Consider the following 17,336-nt stretch of genomic DNA (forward strand, 5'->3'; position numbering starts at 1 on the left):
TTGACTATCAAGAATGGCATAGATTAAAACTAGCACTTGCATCAGAAGGAGGTGCAATGGGTACGTCAATAGATTTTTATTTTAAAAGAAAAATTAAAAATATCTAGAATTAAAAGAAGGATTTAAAATTGACAGCATACAATTTAGTTGTTCGATAGTGAGTTGGCAATGTAATATATTGCCTAGTTCAAACTTCATAAAAATGTGTGTCAGCTTCCATACTTCTAAAACTCTCACACTTAACCGAGCTAGTGTACTTTGACCAAAAACAAATCAATTGTGGCAATGATGACAAAGTAATAAATGATAACCTTTGGCTTCCCTTATTTCAAAAACCACATTGGAAACTCTTTGGCGGCAAATGAGATTCATTCATCACAACTAGTTTACTGGCGTGAGTCAATTTATGGTTGCAAGCAACCTCAATAGCAAAGCTTGTTGGCTAATAATCATTCAAATTGAACATCTCCCAAACTAAATCCCTGATGAACTCCATTTTTCCTCTTGAACTCAAATACATGCGAAAATGAGCAATTTCAAAGAAAACATGAACCATGAGAAATTTCAATTTCAAAGAGTTGATAGATAGAAATCTTTGAAATTTGAAGATATATAAATCTTCTTAACATTTGTAAAAAATTAATGACATTCTATGATCTATGATCCATATAAAATCATTTAACATTGTTAGATTGAAATATTTTGAAATTAGAAAATATTTTATATACATATCTAACCACATTCTATAATTTGAATGCAATTTATCTATATCCATCATCTCGTGAAGAAAGAAGACGAAAGAAGATAAAAAGAGAAACATAGTTTTATTTATGTTTAAAATCATTTGTAGTGTTGAAAATCTTATTAATGTTAAAAGATCTTTTGACCTAATAATGTTAAAAGATATTATGACCCTTCACTCCAAATGAACCTACAAGAAATGAATCTTCATCAAATTGAATAGGAAAATCTGTCGTCACACAAATGAATACCTAGTCCTTAATTTTTACCTCTTACCAGAAGATGCTTTAGGCTACCCTTGATCCACTAGTATACTGTCACTTCATGCCCTTCTAATCTGAACCTCCATTAAGAAAAATTCTAATATAGCATAACAAATATGATCTTTTAAAAGGAATCTGTTCTCCATTCAAATGCATGACTAACACACACCATGCTTCTAAGACCAAGAAGTTGATTCTCCCTTATAAATACCATCAACACAGTCAACATCTACACCATACAATGCTATGCACCATATTTTGAGTGGTATATGCTGCATACCATATATGAACAAACAAAAAATAGATTTTTTTGCTTCAATAGGACTATAGAAATAAATCACGGGAAAAGCTAAGCAATTTGAAGGAGGCGAGTGTGAAATTCGAGGGATGAAGAGAAGAAAGGACAATGATTAGTATCCATACGCAGGACAATATTAGGAGACCAAAGTTTAATCATGGCCTCCTAGTTTTCTATTAAAATTATTCTATCCAACAATGTTTTCATATAAACTCTTGGAACCTTCATCGATTCTTCTAACTCCTCACTAAATTTGGTTGTCTAGCATGTTGGTGCTAGTCTTACAAGGATTGAAGTCATAGCCACGTCCTAAAAAAATTAGAGTAAGATATTGAACAACCATCAATATTTTTTCACTTGAAAAGACAAACAACAAGGAAGTTTTAGATTAAGGTAAAAGCAGGTTTTGAAGGGGCCCCGAAACCCTTTACATCTAAGAGAAAGATGAACCGTTAAGCACAACCAGGTACAAAGACCAGAAACCAGCTAAACAACTAAATCAGGTTTTATAGGGACTTGAGACCAACAGATGTGACCAGATAAATCAACCAAAACAATACTGAAACCTGGAAGGTCAACAAATTGGAACAACAACTTGAAAAACCTCCCAAACCAGTATCCAACGAACCAGTAAAGCAACCAGTTCACCAACACAAAAAACTATCATCGTAAGGAAACAAAAGATGTTCCTTTAGATGTGAATTTTCCCTTGCCTGACTGAAGGACCCTATCTAAAAGGGGGGTAGAACAATTAGACTTCTTCAGTTTAACCACGATCCAACCGTCCTCAATCTTTGCAACCTCAATGACCCAATCCTCAGAAGACAAAGACCTGAGGAACCTAGGGGACACAGAAGCCGCAACAACCTCCGTGAGAGAATCAGATGACGTCTGACCCCTAGGAGGGACATCCAAACCAGGGGTAGAAACCAAAGCATCCACCTCCACCACCGGCTCGGACTGAAAGCAAACCTCAGCCATAGAATCCTTCGAAGCATCCAAGGAAAGTTCCACCAGAGCATCCTCCTTAGCCACCGGCTCGAAGCTAGCCTCAGCCTCAGAATCCTCAGGAGCAACCAAGGAATGTTTCACCGTGTAGTGCTAAGAGGAGGCCTTTGACCACTAAGAAGGTGGTTGCCTAGATTTGGATTTCCCAGCAGCACAACGAGCATCAATATGGCCTGTCAAGTGACATTTCCTACAATGAAAAGGGATACCCTCGTAATCCAACAATTGTGTCCAAGAACCCCTCGGGGAATCCAAACAAATTGCCTCAAGAAGGCCCTTAGAAACATCCAAGTCTACGAGAAAGCGAGCACAGGTCGAGTGGAGAATATCTGAAGTGTCAACATCCACAAATAAGAAATCCCCAATAGTTTAAAAAATCAAATCTTGCCAAAGATGTAATAGAAGATCAGGGAGCCGGACCCAGATAGGGAACTTATTAAAGGATTCCGAGAGAGAATCGAAATCCATGTGCCATAGTTTGGCCATGAGTGGAAATCTGCCCTGCCAAGAAAAATTATTGTGACACAAAATAATCTTTCTGTCATTGGTACTTTGACACTTAACTATAAAAAAAAACCTTTAGCATACGAGAAGATGTGGGCTTTATTATCTATAAGTGGCATCCAGTTCTTGGAGATCCAACCATGTAGATTCGCAAGAGATGGCCAAAAGCCGCGGAAGCGAAAAATGGTAGCAAGAGAAGAAAGGTCTTTTGCCATATGGAAAATGTCTTCAACTGATTCTGGGTCTAAAGAAACCCTAATAGGCTTTAAAGCACTTACAGGCGAAATGTGAGATGGACTAGAAGAGATGGAAGCATCATGCAAACCGGCTTCAAAGGCAGCCACGTCTGCAAAAGACCTACATCCAGAACCAAGAGATCCAGGACGAGGAGCAGGAGACATAGAGGCCGCACAAGGGGCAGACGAAGCACTACCCCCACCCACAGATGCAGCCAAACGCGAGGCAGACACACTGCCTACACCTGCATCACATCCCCCATTATCAGCACCTCCACCCAGACGACAAGCGGGAGTAGAGACCGCAACATTTTCTGAAGGAACGAGAGAAACAAGCGCAGGAAATCCAAAAATTTGAACAGGAGGAGCGGGGGCCATCGAGCGGGAACAAACAACAAGGAAGTTATAGAGATGTAGATCTGATGTATACCTCAGCAGGACTGAGTGGTTAAAGGGTTTCTCTTTGGAATTCTATGCTGATTTTATAAGTTGTTGGGGATGCTTTCGACCAAAACCATAGTGGATTTCACTCACTTTCAACATGTCTAGAACTCCTTGCAAAAATAACAAAGGGATTAATACTCATAGCTGTAACTAAATGGACCTATAATGAGAATGGAGCCTTAGCCTCACTTTCTATAAATGAAAAGCAGATGGCCAAATTTGCATATCTCAATATGGTCTATAAAGTAACAAAACCAAGTATTTTCTCAATACTAATATGGAAAGCTTCAGAACAACTGTTGCTTTTGTTAGTATGTACATAATTATCACAAACTCACAGATCTTTCATGCCCGCTAGCTTATATGCTTACATCATGTTAAACTCAGTTTGGCAATACACTAGAACTATTAGTTGGATTGATAGCAAAGTAATGGTAATCATTTTAGTAGGACAATAAGAATAATGAGGGCAATTCCAACTCAAAAAAGTAAAATTTTCTCAATTTCTATTAAGTAAAAATTACCCAACTAAAATACTCAAATGACTCCACCAAGAAACATAGTTTACGCAGAAACTACTAATAGAAGTTACCCAACTATAATACTCAAAGAGATGCCCCAAGAAACATAGTTTATGAAACTATGCAAGAATCTTACAAGATAATTGAGGCGGGGATCACAATCAACATAATTGATCATGAATTGTTAAAACAAAACCTCCATAAATCAATTCCTCTCATCTATGTAGTCTCACAACTAAATTGAATCACTTGATTACCAAGAGAGTCTCTATTTTTTCTAAACAAAGTAGATAGACATGAATGCTTCAATCTAAGCATCTCTCCTTTAGGATTTTTCTTCATGAAAATGCATATAAGAATTAATTAAAATGTAGGAATGCAGAACAAACTGATTGAACATATTGCTTTGAAAAAACCCATTTAGGAGCATTGTTGCAGCAATGTAAGCAACAACTACAATCATATGTCCAAACATGTGAATTGCGTGGCTCAAGCTCAACCCTCCTGCACTATGACCAACCAACACAACCTGACTAAATACATAAAATTAAAAGATTGTCCATATCATCAATACACCTAATTTGACAAACAAGATGATAGATAATTTCTTTTCATTAACAAACCTTTTCAAAGTCAAGTAATTGAGATAGAAGTTCCATAAGAGGAACATCATAATATTCAAAAGATGTGAGAGAATTAAGATTGAGAGGGTTAATGCATGCCCCTGCAACATCCAATACAATACCTTATGCCCTGAGTTTTGAAGAAGATGAACATTTTTTTACCAACACCAATTTGGTGTAAATGGAAGACTCTTTAAAAATAAATGAGAAAGAAATCACCCATTCAATAAGTAGCAACTGTATGGTATATGCTACCTTATCAAGTGATCTCAAATCTTATAGAAATCGATAGTTTTTTGGAATGAACAAGGTTTCCTTATTGGCCGATAAGCTTTCCCTATGAGGTTGCAAGCAACCGGTAATTGTCTCACGCTGGAAAAGAGCTGTCGGGTAATGGTTTACCGATCACGAATTTCTTTGGTCAGACGTTGGATTGACTTACAAACTTAGAGTGACGTTCAAGTTTTCTCAAATGATGCGCTGTAGATGATTGTAGCAATAGATTTTGTCAGATGCTCATGATTTTTGAAAACTTTTCATCATATGATTTTCTTAGATCTATTAGCAACTCATCGCAATCCATGAGACATTATACCATTGCATTCCATGAGAGGAATTCTTATTTCATTCCATGAAACAACATCTCCAAAGGTTCCTGGAAAAAAATGAACAGCCTTGCTTTGTATTGAGATGATTTTGCATAAATTTCTACCAGAAGAGGAGAATATTGCTCCAGTCAATTGATTGTATGGAGGTCAAGATGTGCAATGGAACAAAGCTTTTAAATGGTAAGATGAATTGTTCGAGTAGAGCACTGGTTGTTATTGAGACCAAGATTTGAAATTGTTTTGGATAGTATTATTGATGTCCAAATGTTTGAGACGGGATAGTTCACAAAACAATGATCCAAATGGTGGTAAATTGCCCAAGTTATAGTCTTTCATGCGTTTTCTTCCATTGGAGAGAAAGCTATGTCCATTTGATCTGGCCCCTGTTACTTCAATAGCCATACATATGCTTTTTGGAGACATGGTGGAAATTGCTTTGATACAAGCTAAGAATATGACAAGAGAACAATATGCTCTCAATCATACTGCCGGTCGGATGGAGAAGAGGCTAATCTTTAGGGTAAGAGCTTTTGTTCCATTTTCTTTTGTATTTCTCCATGTCTCTGTCTGTCCGGCTCTCTTTTTTAATCTATATAAAGCTCGCTATTTTAGTGGAGATATTCAATTTGGACTCAGACATTGTCTTACAAACCTAACTGAGCGAGATTGGACGTTTGCAAATTTTCATTATCTAATTTATTGTTCTATGACAAATATTTTGGTTTAAACTATATTTTGTTCTTTTTAAACAAAGTTATGGGAGTGATAAGCAAACTAAACATGGAAAAGCTTTAAAAAACTAGCTTATATATATATATTATATATAAATTAAGCCAAGAGATATCCTTCTCGAGGCACCCATTTTCATAATCTCATAATTTTTATCATCCCATATTCATGTGTGTCTAAGAGGTGTGAGGAAATGATTCAAGACTCTTGATCTGCCTCATTTTTACTTTCATTTCCTCTCTATAATTTTCACAATTTTAATTATAATTATATTTAGTTTATTTCTATTTTATTTTTCTGACATGTAAATGAACGTCAATTTTTTTTTTTTCAAAATGGAAAATGTTTACATTGAAGATTGCACTGTAGAAAGCCTCTCGGCTTAATTAATAAAAAATAATAATAACAAACCTTTTAAAGTTTTATTTAATTTTAAATTTTAATGAGGATAAAAATACTATTTATTTGTTTAGAAACAGTAAGGAAAATATAAGATAGGCGCAATGGACTTCAAATTTTATAATTCCTTGTATAATATTAGTTTTAGTTATTATATTATATTATAAAACTACTATTAATATTGCTATCAATATACCTCTAAGGTCATTATTTTATTTCCATATAACATTCCTTGTAAAAATGATGTAGATGTGTTTCATCAAAGATATTAGCTATCATATTTGGGAATGAGCAGTAACATTAATAGTGTATCTCTATTTAACCTAAACATTGCACATATTAAACTATCATTTGAAAATCAATTTATTGAATTATAAGTTATGTGATTTTTTAATATTGTTGAGTGTCAAAAAACTATTTTTTGGAGAAAAGTTTAAAATATCCATAGAACATGATTGAATATGTACTATTCTATAACTATCATTTACATGTATTAATAAAATGATTTATTGTTGGATTATGTAGTTCTATAAAAAGTGCATTATATATGTAATAAAAGTGAACTATACACAAATGAATAACACTATATAAATCATATTGATATGGTTGAAACTTTTATATGAAATTGAAAGGAAAACACTATATAAACCACATTGATATGGGTGAACTTTTATATGAAATGGAAAGGCAAGGCCTCACCTTTACATCAATCTAGAGAGTCAAATATCTATAATCATTTCACATAGACCCTGACTTCTCTTCCAGTAGCTACTCTTTACAAAAATGAAATTGACATGATATATGTTTCAAGTCTAACACTTTAATACACTTATTTTTATTATATTAAATTTTATTTATATTGTTTAGCCGATAGGCTTTCCCTTTGGGATTGTTTAACACCGCCAAACAACTTTTTGAAAATGGTTTTTAGATCATAGTTTAGGGTGACTGATCTGTGTATCAAATCTTTACTCAATCTTATTTTCAAGGATCGTATCTTATCAAAATCTTATCTGCAAGGATCATATCTAATCATAACATTGCCAAGGTCATATCTAATCATGAAATTTCTTCTCCACACTCTATTTCGTTGTATTGTCAGATGAAGCTTTATTGGTCTAGGTTGCGAAGTTAAGTAGAATTAATGGTATCATATAGGAAACTCCATCACTTTAGAGTAAACCATTCAAAGAGATTGAGTATGCATGGATTTAGGACTATCATAGAAACCTACAAGCTAGATAGGTAAATTCCAAGAGGCTAACAAACCATCGAGAAAGAGAAAAATAATATGATAGGGGAAGGAGAGAGAAAAATAAATATGGCGGCCGCTGCCTCTGTATTGGCCATTGTCTTGAAAGCTGATGGGTTAGCACTTGAGTAGTGCAATGGTGTTCACTCATACATTTGACTCCCTGATCAATCTATGCTTTTACTTACTTCGATGACATTGTTGCTCGTGATGCCTGGGATGACTAGGATCATCACACTTCCAAGGACCGATAAAATTTTTACATACAAGATTCAATCGTTGGCTATTTTTTTGGTTACTCTTCTTTTGTCCAAGGACTTGTCATATGCCAACAAGATTCAATCTTTGGATTTTCTTTTATCTTCTTTTCTTGTATTTTTCTTGTATTTTGATGTTGTGAGTTGTTTGGATTTGGTATTCATGTCATCACTGTATTTTTTGGGGTGTACAAATGTTACAGCTCGATGCTCTTGCTACTTGTGGGGTTTCGTGGGATCATGAGCACACTCCATAACAAGTCAAGCCTTTTTTGGTTAAGAGCTATGTCAATGGAAGACATTGGATTCAAGACACATAACATTGCAATGATAGATGTTCTTCGTATAATGATGATTTATTTGTCTTTTCTGTCTGTATGTCTATAATAATCTATAATTGGTTACCTTCAAGACCCCTGGCCAAAGCCTTATTTTGTTTATTTAAAAAACATTTGATTTCCAATTTTCGAAAACCAATCAATGATAGACAAAACTAATCAATTTTCCTTGCTAAGAATTTGATATTTAGATTATATTGTGGCTCACTAAAGGACACTCTGTAGACTTGATATCCCACCAAATGATTTTGGGTCTAGGTTATTCATTGTGAATTTGCCAAATTGTGTGCTATCTTAGGGTAGGTAATATATCGTGCTCACCAATCCATTCCGAGCCTCCCACTGTCACCATTTGTATTTTTGTTCAAACTTAAATGCCCGCTGCATTAAATAATTTGTTTTCACAACCAATATGTCTTTCAAGATATCAGATAGACATCCTGAATAGAAAATATGTCCTTCAGGATATTAGATAGATGTCCTCAATACAAACCTAGACATTATTATGTGAATCTAGGTTTCTTTGTGCGACAACAAACATAATTAAAATTAAGAAATTATTTATACATATTATTTAATTTATTCACATAATTATTGATATTTTTCATACAAGTTTTCATAATTTTCATTGATTTGTGGAGATGGAAAATTAATACATTAACTAACTATCATTCATCCTTTTTAATATTTGCAATTCTAATTCATCATTCACTCAGGATCTCACATGCACAACACAATAATAGATTGCTATATTTTGTTCCTCTTTAAAAGTTACTATTGTTCATACAATGTTACTTTTATATACTTTCTTATATTATATAAATGTTTAGTTATGCTACAATGTCACTAAAACAAATAGCTTGGAGGTATTAAAATAAAATAGGTATAAAGTCATTGGTTTGAGATTTTTAGTGAAAGCCATAAAATTTAGAAAATTAATGCATTAATTTTAGAAAACCAATTTTCTCAATCATTGTTTTAATCCTTAAATGTATTTTTTCATTGTACAAACTTAATGTTCATTACTTTTTCTAACAAATTAAGATTTGTTTGGCCAATAGACCAATAAATTTGATAATATAGAGCAACTACTCTAAACTTACTAATCTCATTGGTCAACATTTTGGTTAGCATAGCCACATTATCTTCCAAAACTTTAATAGTTAATCGCCTTGAGGTAAGAATTTGATCCTTCAATGCTTTGGTAGTGGTTATCTTTCTCACAAATAATGAAAAAGTCAACCTCATACAATGAAAGGCCATTCCCAAAGATAAAATCCTAAGAGCCTTCAATATAATAGACTTTGAATTAGTGATATTCTGTGTGATCATAAAGGGTGTCCTAAGGTACAAGGAAGTTGTGCAGCAATATAAAGTTGTCATGTACCCCCGTTATTCTAAGGCCTACTACTTAACTCCCAACTGCTCCTGGTGGAGGAATAAGGGTTGTATTATGTGCCTTCAAAATTAGAAAGAGTCAAATTAATGCATTGCATAGTGAAACCCAAATCATGTACCACTTTGAATATTTTTAATACAGACATTTTTCACTCATTGGTTAAACTTAACAAAAAAAGTAGTATCAACCCCAACACCCTGTCATTGTGAGATTGATACTAAAAGATAAAAGTTGAATGAGATTAATTAGTGGGAACACCTTATATATTCAAACTAAATAATTGTTCCTTAAACATCATGTTATCCTCTTTCACTTGACTAGTACTTGTAGAGACTCAAGCTATCCACACACAACCAAAAAAGATTAACATCCATGCAGCTACCACAGTGAAATAGAGATTGAAAGAAATATTATTCTGGCAATAATGAAATAGAGATTGAAATAAATATAAAGGATCAATCATTACTTCACTTTCTGCAATAGACTCTTGTGGAGAGCTACAATTTGATCAATCATTCATACTCATTTCCTTTTGTATCTGCAAGCTAACATGTATTTTAGTTTCAATGTCCTGGGTTGTAACCTATTAGTGTTGAATGTTATTATTAAATTGAATAATTTAAATGAGCATAGCATGGATACTACGCAACTCTCAACCAAGATGAATCTTGTCAGCATTTTGTTCAAGTTAAAAAGAATAACAAAAAAATAATATTCCTATACTATCCTTCCATCAATTGATGTCAATAGGTATTAATAGCTTTTAATGGGTCTTGTACTAATGGGAGAAGATCAATAAACTATTTTTTAAATTCATTTTTTTCCAACAAAATCTTAATCATATAATTAGTGGAATAAATGCTATCTCAATAACATACAACTAAAATGTTTCAATGTGCATGTAAATCTTATCTGACTTTTAGCTACGACATTCTCATACTCATAGTTACATGTTAAATACTCGACTTTATGTAATATTGAATGTGTGACCTCATGAGAAGTTTTGGCTTTGTTAGCATCACTTAGACATGCAATAATTGCTTAAACGTTCCATTCATTTTGATGATATAGGGGTTTTTGTGAGCCACTACTCATGAAACATGGGTCATTGAGCTTGACTCAAAACTTACATAGTTGAATCATGATAAAAATATCACAATTTGACTTGCTATGGAAAAAATATCCTACTTATCAGTTGATGAGCTCAAGGAGCTTTCTAATGAATGATTTCTAAGGAACAAAATTTGCTGAATACCTTTCTTTTTATACACTTCCGTATGTAATATGAAGCTTCCTTTATGATTTTCAATCCTTTTGTATTTACAACTGTAATAATATTTCAACAAATGTACATTAAAGTTGTACAATGTATGAACCTGTAAAGAAGTTACTCATGTATATATGCCTCTATTCTATATAAAATATTAATTATATGCCAACAATTTAAAATCTTTCCTTGAATTTGACATCTCTTCAATTTATCTTTTTAATTAAAATCTATCGGCGTACCCCTTGCACCTCTTTCTGGTGCAAGTGCTAGTTTATTGAAATGCATAAATGAAACATTTTGTACAGGGATGGAGGTCGATGAGAACTAAATGCATCCACAATAGGGCCAACAATTTTTTCATGATAGTCATTGAGAAAAATAAGATAATTTTCATGATTCAACTACTGCCAAAGCTTACATGCACAGGGGAACATTTAGCATGCAGCAAAATACTACATGAAATCCCATGCAAATGACACGTCTAATGCCCCTAGACCCTTATTTTCAGTCAAATATCCCTGATGACAAAACATATTGAATGACACTGCTCTCAAACCTTAGTTAAAAGAAATCCCAATCCGATCTAATTTTAGAGCCACGGTGATCTAAAAAGGCAAAGCCATCTGTGCCCGATTCAACCCCACGTTCCTGCCGCTCCCTCTTCCAGTCCCTGCAACAAAGTGGACATAATAGGAAAAGCCTATCGGCTAAAAATATTAATAAAAGCACAATACATGCGTCTGACTGGATAAACGCAGTTAAATAATAATGCAAATTCAAATGATATGAGGTGACAGTGTTATTATAGGTGTGATAACATAAAATAATTGGGGTTTGACGTCTCGAGAAATGCTAGATCTTTGCCAGGAGACAATGATAGTTGAAAAGCGCGAACAAATTAATCAGTCTGACTGAACGGTGCACAAATAGATTAATATTTATTTCCGTGATTTTAGACTTTTATTTGCATGGTCGAACATTTTATCATAGTTTGGTGAAGAGTTCAACAAGAAGAAAAATGATTATTCCTTTAGTCAAATTAGAATCTCCTTACTTTTTAATCACTAGTGAAAATATTAACTGTCTAACTGTCCAAAGGCGTTTTTAACCATTTCTAATTAGTGATTATACCTTGCAATTGTGGGGGCAAACAAATTATAGAGAAGAAACCGAATGAAGTTTGGAACTTACGAAGATCAAATTAACAAATAGGGTTAAATCTGCTATCACATGTTGATGCATTCATTTGATGAGCTATAGTGTTTTTAGCACATTTACATGAATTGAAAAGATCGTCTAGTTCATGTTTCATTCCATTATTTGGATTCTAGCCAATTACTTTCATTTTATTATTTAAATTATATTTATTTTGATGCATGTATTCTATATGAAGCTTTTTTTAAAACCCTTCTAATCCTAACATGTGACTTAAGAAAAATTAGGAAGTAATGCAGGGTCCTGAAGGAAGTTTTGAATTCATATTTACGTGTTTCTAGTGCATACCTCTTTGTGGTTTAAAAGGTTGAATTTTGAGCGATTCATGTTTACATTCTTGTTGATATAATTATTTTAAATAACAACATTTATTTGATCAGAATTGTTAATATAATTATTTTAAATAACTACGTTTATTTGATTAGAATTTCAACCAACTTTGCTTACCCATTGTACCTTATGTATGTTTGTTTACTCTATTTGGTGTGTCTTTAGGATGTAGGGAGGTAGTCACAGTCACTCCTTTGGGAGATCTACACAATGTCGTTGTCCTCCTTCCTATCTTGTTATTGTTTATATATACACAAATATGTATTGTATTTAGAGTAAGGTGATGCAGGTGTGTGTAGGTATTCGACATCGACTCCACTTGGCTACATACGTTTGAGCATGCCTCAAAATTCCTCAAACCAATTGTTGTTAAAGAGAGATGGAACCATGATTTATATAGGAACCCTAAGCCTAGAATTCATGATTAGGGAGTTGACTTACATTTGGGGATCTTTTGAGATTCTTTCCTCTAATTTGGTATTGTGATACTTGATTTGTTAGATTGGCAGTTTTAAATTTGATTTTGATCTTGAGATGGTGCTTAAAATTTTTATTTGTGATGTTTGGGTGATCTTGATCTCAAGATGTTTGCATAGGTTAATCAAGTATATATGGGTGCACACATATATGCCTAAATAAATAGACATTTACGTTAGTTTAATGTGTGACATTAAATTAGATACACTTTTGAGTCTTAGTTTAATTTACTATATATCTATGTGTGTGTGTGTGTGTGTGTGTGTGTGTGTGTATATATATATATATATCTTTGTGAATGGATAAAGTAAAATAAAATAGATTAAAAATAATAATGATTGAAAGGAGATATAAGAAAAATAAAATAAAGAGATCAAAATAATTACTTTAAATAATATTCTTTAAGGTTTGAACACTTGACCTTTCACCTCTTAACCATCTATTTAGCATTAACCATTTATTTAGCATCTCATCACTCACACTCTTTGAGAACTTTAATAAGATAAATAAGCTATGAGATATAATAAGATAACATAATAAAAAGGGGCATAAGAATTGAACCCTTAACTTTTTGGGTATGGTAAATGTTGTCATAGAGGTTTGCACCGTTGTCCAAAGTTTTTACCTAAGGACAACCTTGTGAAACATGGAAACAACCTCCAAGCTGTGGGACTTGAACTATGAGGTTGAGTCTCTCGAGAAGGCCGACTTCCTTTACTATCAGGTTGTTGGAATATTCAAATAGGAAGAATGCTTCTGAGAGGGGGGCGGGGGTGAATCAGAAGTATTGTATTTTGACCATTAAGACCTTTTAACTGAAAGTAGATTGCATGCATATAAACATATCAAACAATTATGAGAAACACATAAGCATAACACTTGAGATTTTGGTAACCCAGAAACCCTCCAAAAATAAGAAGGTAAAACTGGGGTGGGGATGATACCCACAAAATCACTACAGTAATAATGTTTGACCACTTTTGATGATCTACCCAGTTAAAGGCCTGCCCTGTTAAAGGCTTTACACTGTATCAATAGTGACCTGGTTAAAGGATTTACAAACACTTTACATGAAGTGTCACCCTGTTAAAGGATTTAATCACCTATTTAAAGGATCTACAAAATAGCTGTTAAGCTAACCTATCAACATAGGGTTTTCATTCTAATACAATTGCTAGAGAGTATTAGGTACAATAAACTTGATAGCTTACAATCCTTCGTTTGCTGAATACAGGCACTTGATCTGCTTTCTCTAATCTTGATCCTCTGAGATCTGATACTCTTTACTCTGAAATAGTTTTCCTTCCATACCCTTGTACATCACCTTCTTTTTTTTTTAATGACATTTTGTGTTCCTTATAAAGACATTCGAAGACTTAGTGTTAGGCATGGATCTACGATCCATATTGAATATTTGCTTCCCGCTCATTCCTTGCACTTTTCTTATTGGTTGCATGCCTTCTCCATTTTTCTTATTGGCTGCATGTAGATTGCATAGGAAATACAAAATATTCAATCTTATAATTTAATCCTTCAAGATTTGTCATATGTCGACCATAAAAACGATTTACATATGAATCAATGAAGTTACAAACTCATATGTACATTCTATGTTACTCGGCACTTGTTGATTCCAGATGCTCGACACTAATAACAAACTGGCTTACTCGACTCCTATTGCATTTCCGTATTACTCGACATCATCTATGACTTGACACTTATATATCACTCGGCACTTGTATCATGCTCGACACCTAAAGTCATTCAGCACTTGAACTTCACTCGGCACCTGATCTTCACTCGGCACCTGAAGGCTACTCCGCACCTAAAGATCACTCGGCACTTGAAGTCTTTCCTGACTCGGCTCATGTTGTGGCTCGACATACATGGTGTACTCGGCTCCAATATAGAAAGTGGTTAAGTGTATTGGCACTCAAGTGTCAAAAACCATTATGAGGTTAACAGGTGCACCTAACTACTCTTGGAGAGGAAAAGGGAGAAGAAATGCATGAAAAGAAAATCTACCTATTCTAACCTAAGGTGGTGATGCACCAAAATAGAGTGTTCAACTAGTCCCTGCCCATACATGCACTATTGAACCATCATGACACCAAAGTATATACACATTCAGACTTGTTTTAACCTAGCAACCACATGCAAATCAAAAAACTCAGGCGAATGACACAAGGAAGAGAAGATTCACTTATATATCATTCACAGGCCAAAAGAGATATAGTCATGCAGATTACAAATCTCTACAAAACACCAATGAGAGGCAAATAGTTCTTGCACTTTCACATTAATGGCTGAAAGAGATAAAGCAGAATGTCATACAATTCAGAGGCAAAGGGAATTTACAGTGAGATTGCAGAGCAATAACAGAGAAGTCAAAGAAGAGTCGACCCTTACAAAATTTAAAAAAATTGCCTTTATAGTTTAGGCATAACTAAGATGTCCTCTTGTTGGAGTTACTCCACAACCACTGCCATTAAGCCCCTCAGAGAATAATCATGGAGATTTGAAGAAATCTGATCTGAGTACAGATCCAGGTGCAATGATATCTGATCTTGTTGGAACAGGGCCCTGAGAAGACATAAACGATGCCATAAACAGTTCTGACTAGGTAGATAGATCAAATCAGGGGTGGTAGAGCGTTCCTCTTTATTTTGTATTCACTCAAAAGTGGTTGGAATCGATCATGAGGGTCAGATTCGTGCAAAAATCTTGGTTTTCCTTTGCTTTTGTCTCATGAATCAGCAGGGTCAGCAAGTCAATTGAAATCTTTGAGCAGGGTAGGCCACATGGACCAAAGAGTTTATTTCCTTTTGCCACCTTGCAGGGTCCTCCCGAGTCAACCATGCCTTTTTAAACTAACAGTGCCAACCAAAGCCTTGACCGTGGTGGTCACATTAACTGTTAGCACCGTTGATAATCCTAGCCAGGTCGCTAAGACACGTGTCTCCCTAATGCTTTCTCACATTTTTTAACTTCCCCGCAACTCCATAAAGTGGGAAAGCCTTGATCGTTGATCTCTGCGAGATCAACGATTGAGGAGATCTTCTATATTATGTGCTTGTTCATATACCGGGCCCATGACACTTGGCGCCACCTTAGCAGCTCGTACCGCACTTGACAACACTTGGCATCCAACTATCAACACCTGACGAATCATGGAGAGATAGACCCCATAGAGACATGCGGCAGCAAAGTGCTTGCTCGCATTTCTTAAAGTCTTCGCATCTTGATAATGTGGAGAAGCCTTGGCCGTGGATCTATTCGCATTGGAAGGTCAAAACTCATCATGTATCTCCCTGCGAGAAGGGCGAGCCCATGACGTCATTTGGGATAGGTGTCACTAGGGCGCTTGCCCACAATAATTAAAACCCTCGCATCTTGATAATGCGGGGAAGCCTCGGCCGTGGATCTGTGAAGATCTGACGGTGATCAAAACTCATGTCTTGCGGCTTGTTGAGGGAAAAGGACCCACCATCAACATGGTGAATGCTCGCTATGTCGCTGTAAATAACCACCTTGCAGCTCTTTGAACGATGTAGTGACAACCGTAGATCTTGGGAGATCTAACAGCGGAGAAGGTTGCGAGCCGACAGCAAATGGACTTTAGGAGGTATTAAATGATACAAGGTTTGATCGCTTATTTTTTAATATTTCCACAGTATTTAAATAAAATTAAATCTGAGAACTAGCCGTTGGGCGGGCCAGATATTTGCATTCAAATTTGGCCAGGGCGAAATAAGATAACAATCTGGCGACTCAGAGGGGATGCGAGCCTACTACGCATAAAACCAATGACCTTGCGCATCCATTGGGCTACAGAGTCATGGAAAATGTGAATCAACGCATCATGAACCCTAACCCTACCTCTGTAGGAACAAAACACAAAAAACCTTTGCCTCTGCAACTTTTCAGAACTTCGAAAAAACTAGCTATCTCATAGAGAGACAGTTGTGCTTGTGCACTTCTTGGAAAGCAGGAACCAACAGAAGGAAACTACACTACCTATGTATATGGAAAATCAAGCCCTCTCAGAGACATGGCTTGAGGTAGATCCCATTGACTGGGATGGGAAAAACCTCACCACCAGGCTTGCTTAATTGAAAAGCATTGGCTTGCTTGCAACTTACAATCACATAGGGACCACTCCACAATGCATCAAACTTCAAGTGCCTCCCTGGTTTTTCCCTGTCTACATCCCATTTCAAGACCAAGTCACCCTCTCTGAAGGTTCTGACCCTAGCCTTCTTGTCAAAACTCTTTTTCACCTGTTGTTGATGTGTCTCCAAGGTCTGCATGGCTTGATTTCTTCTTTCTTCTAGCTCCATCAACTTTGCCATTCTCACTGTCATGGCATCATTTTCAATTAGCTCCAGTCGATGAGCTAGTTCCAGGGATGGGAAATCCAATGA

This window comes from Cupressus sempervirens, chromosome 8, assembly GCF_028749045.1.
Source record: "Cupressus sempervirens isolate cs-2001-9-10 chromosome 8, ASM2874904v1, whole genome shotgun sequence".
Taxonomy (NCBI): domain Eukaryota; kingdom Viridiplantae; phylum Streptophyta; class Pinopsida; order Cupressales; family Cupressaceae; genus Cupressus; species Cupressus sempervirens.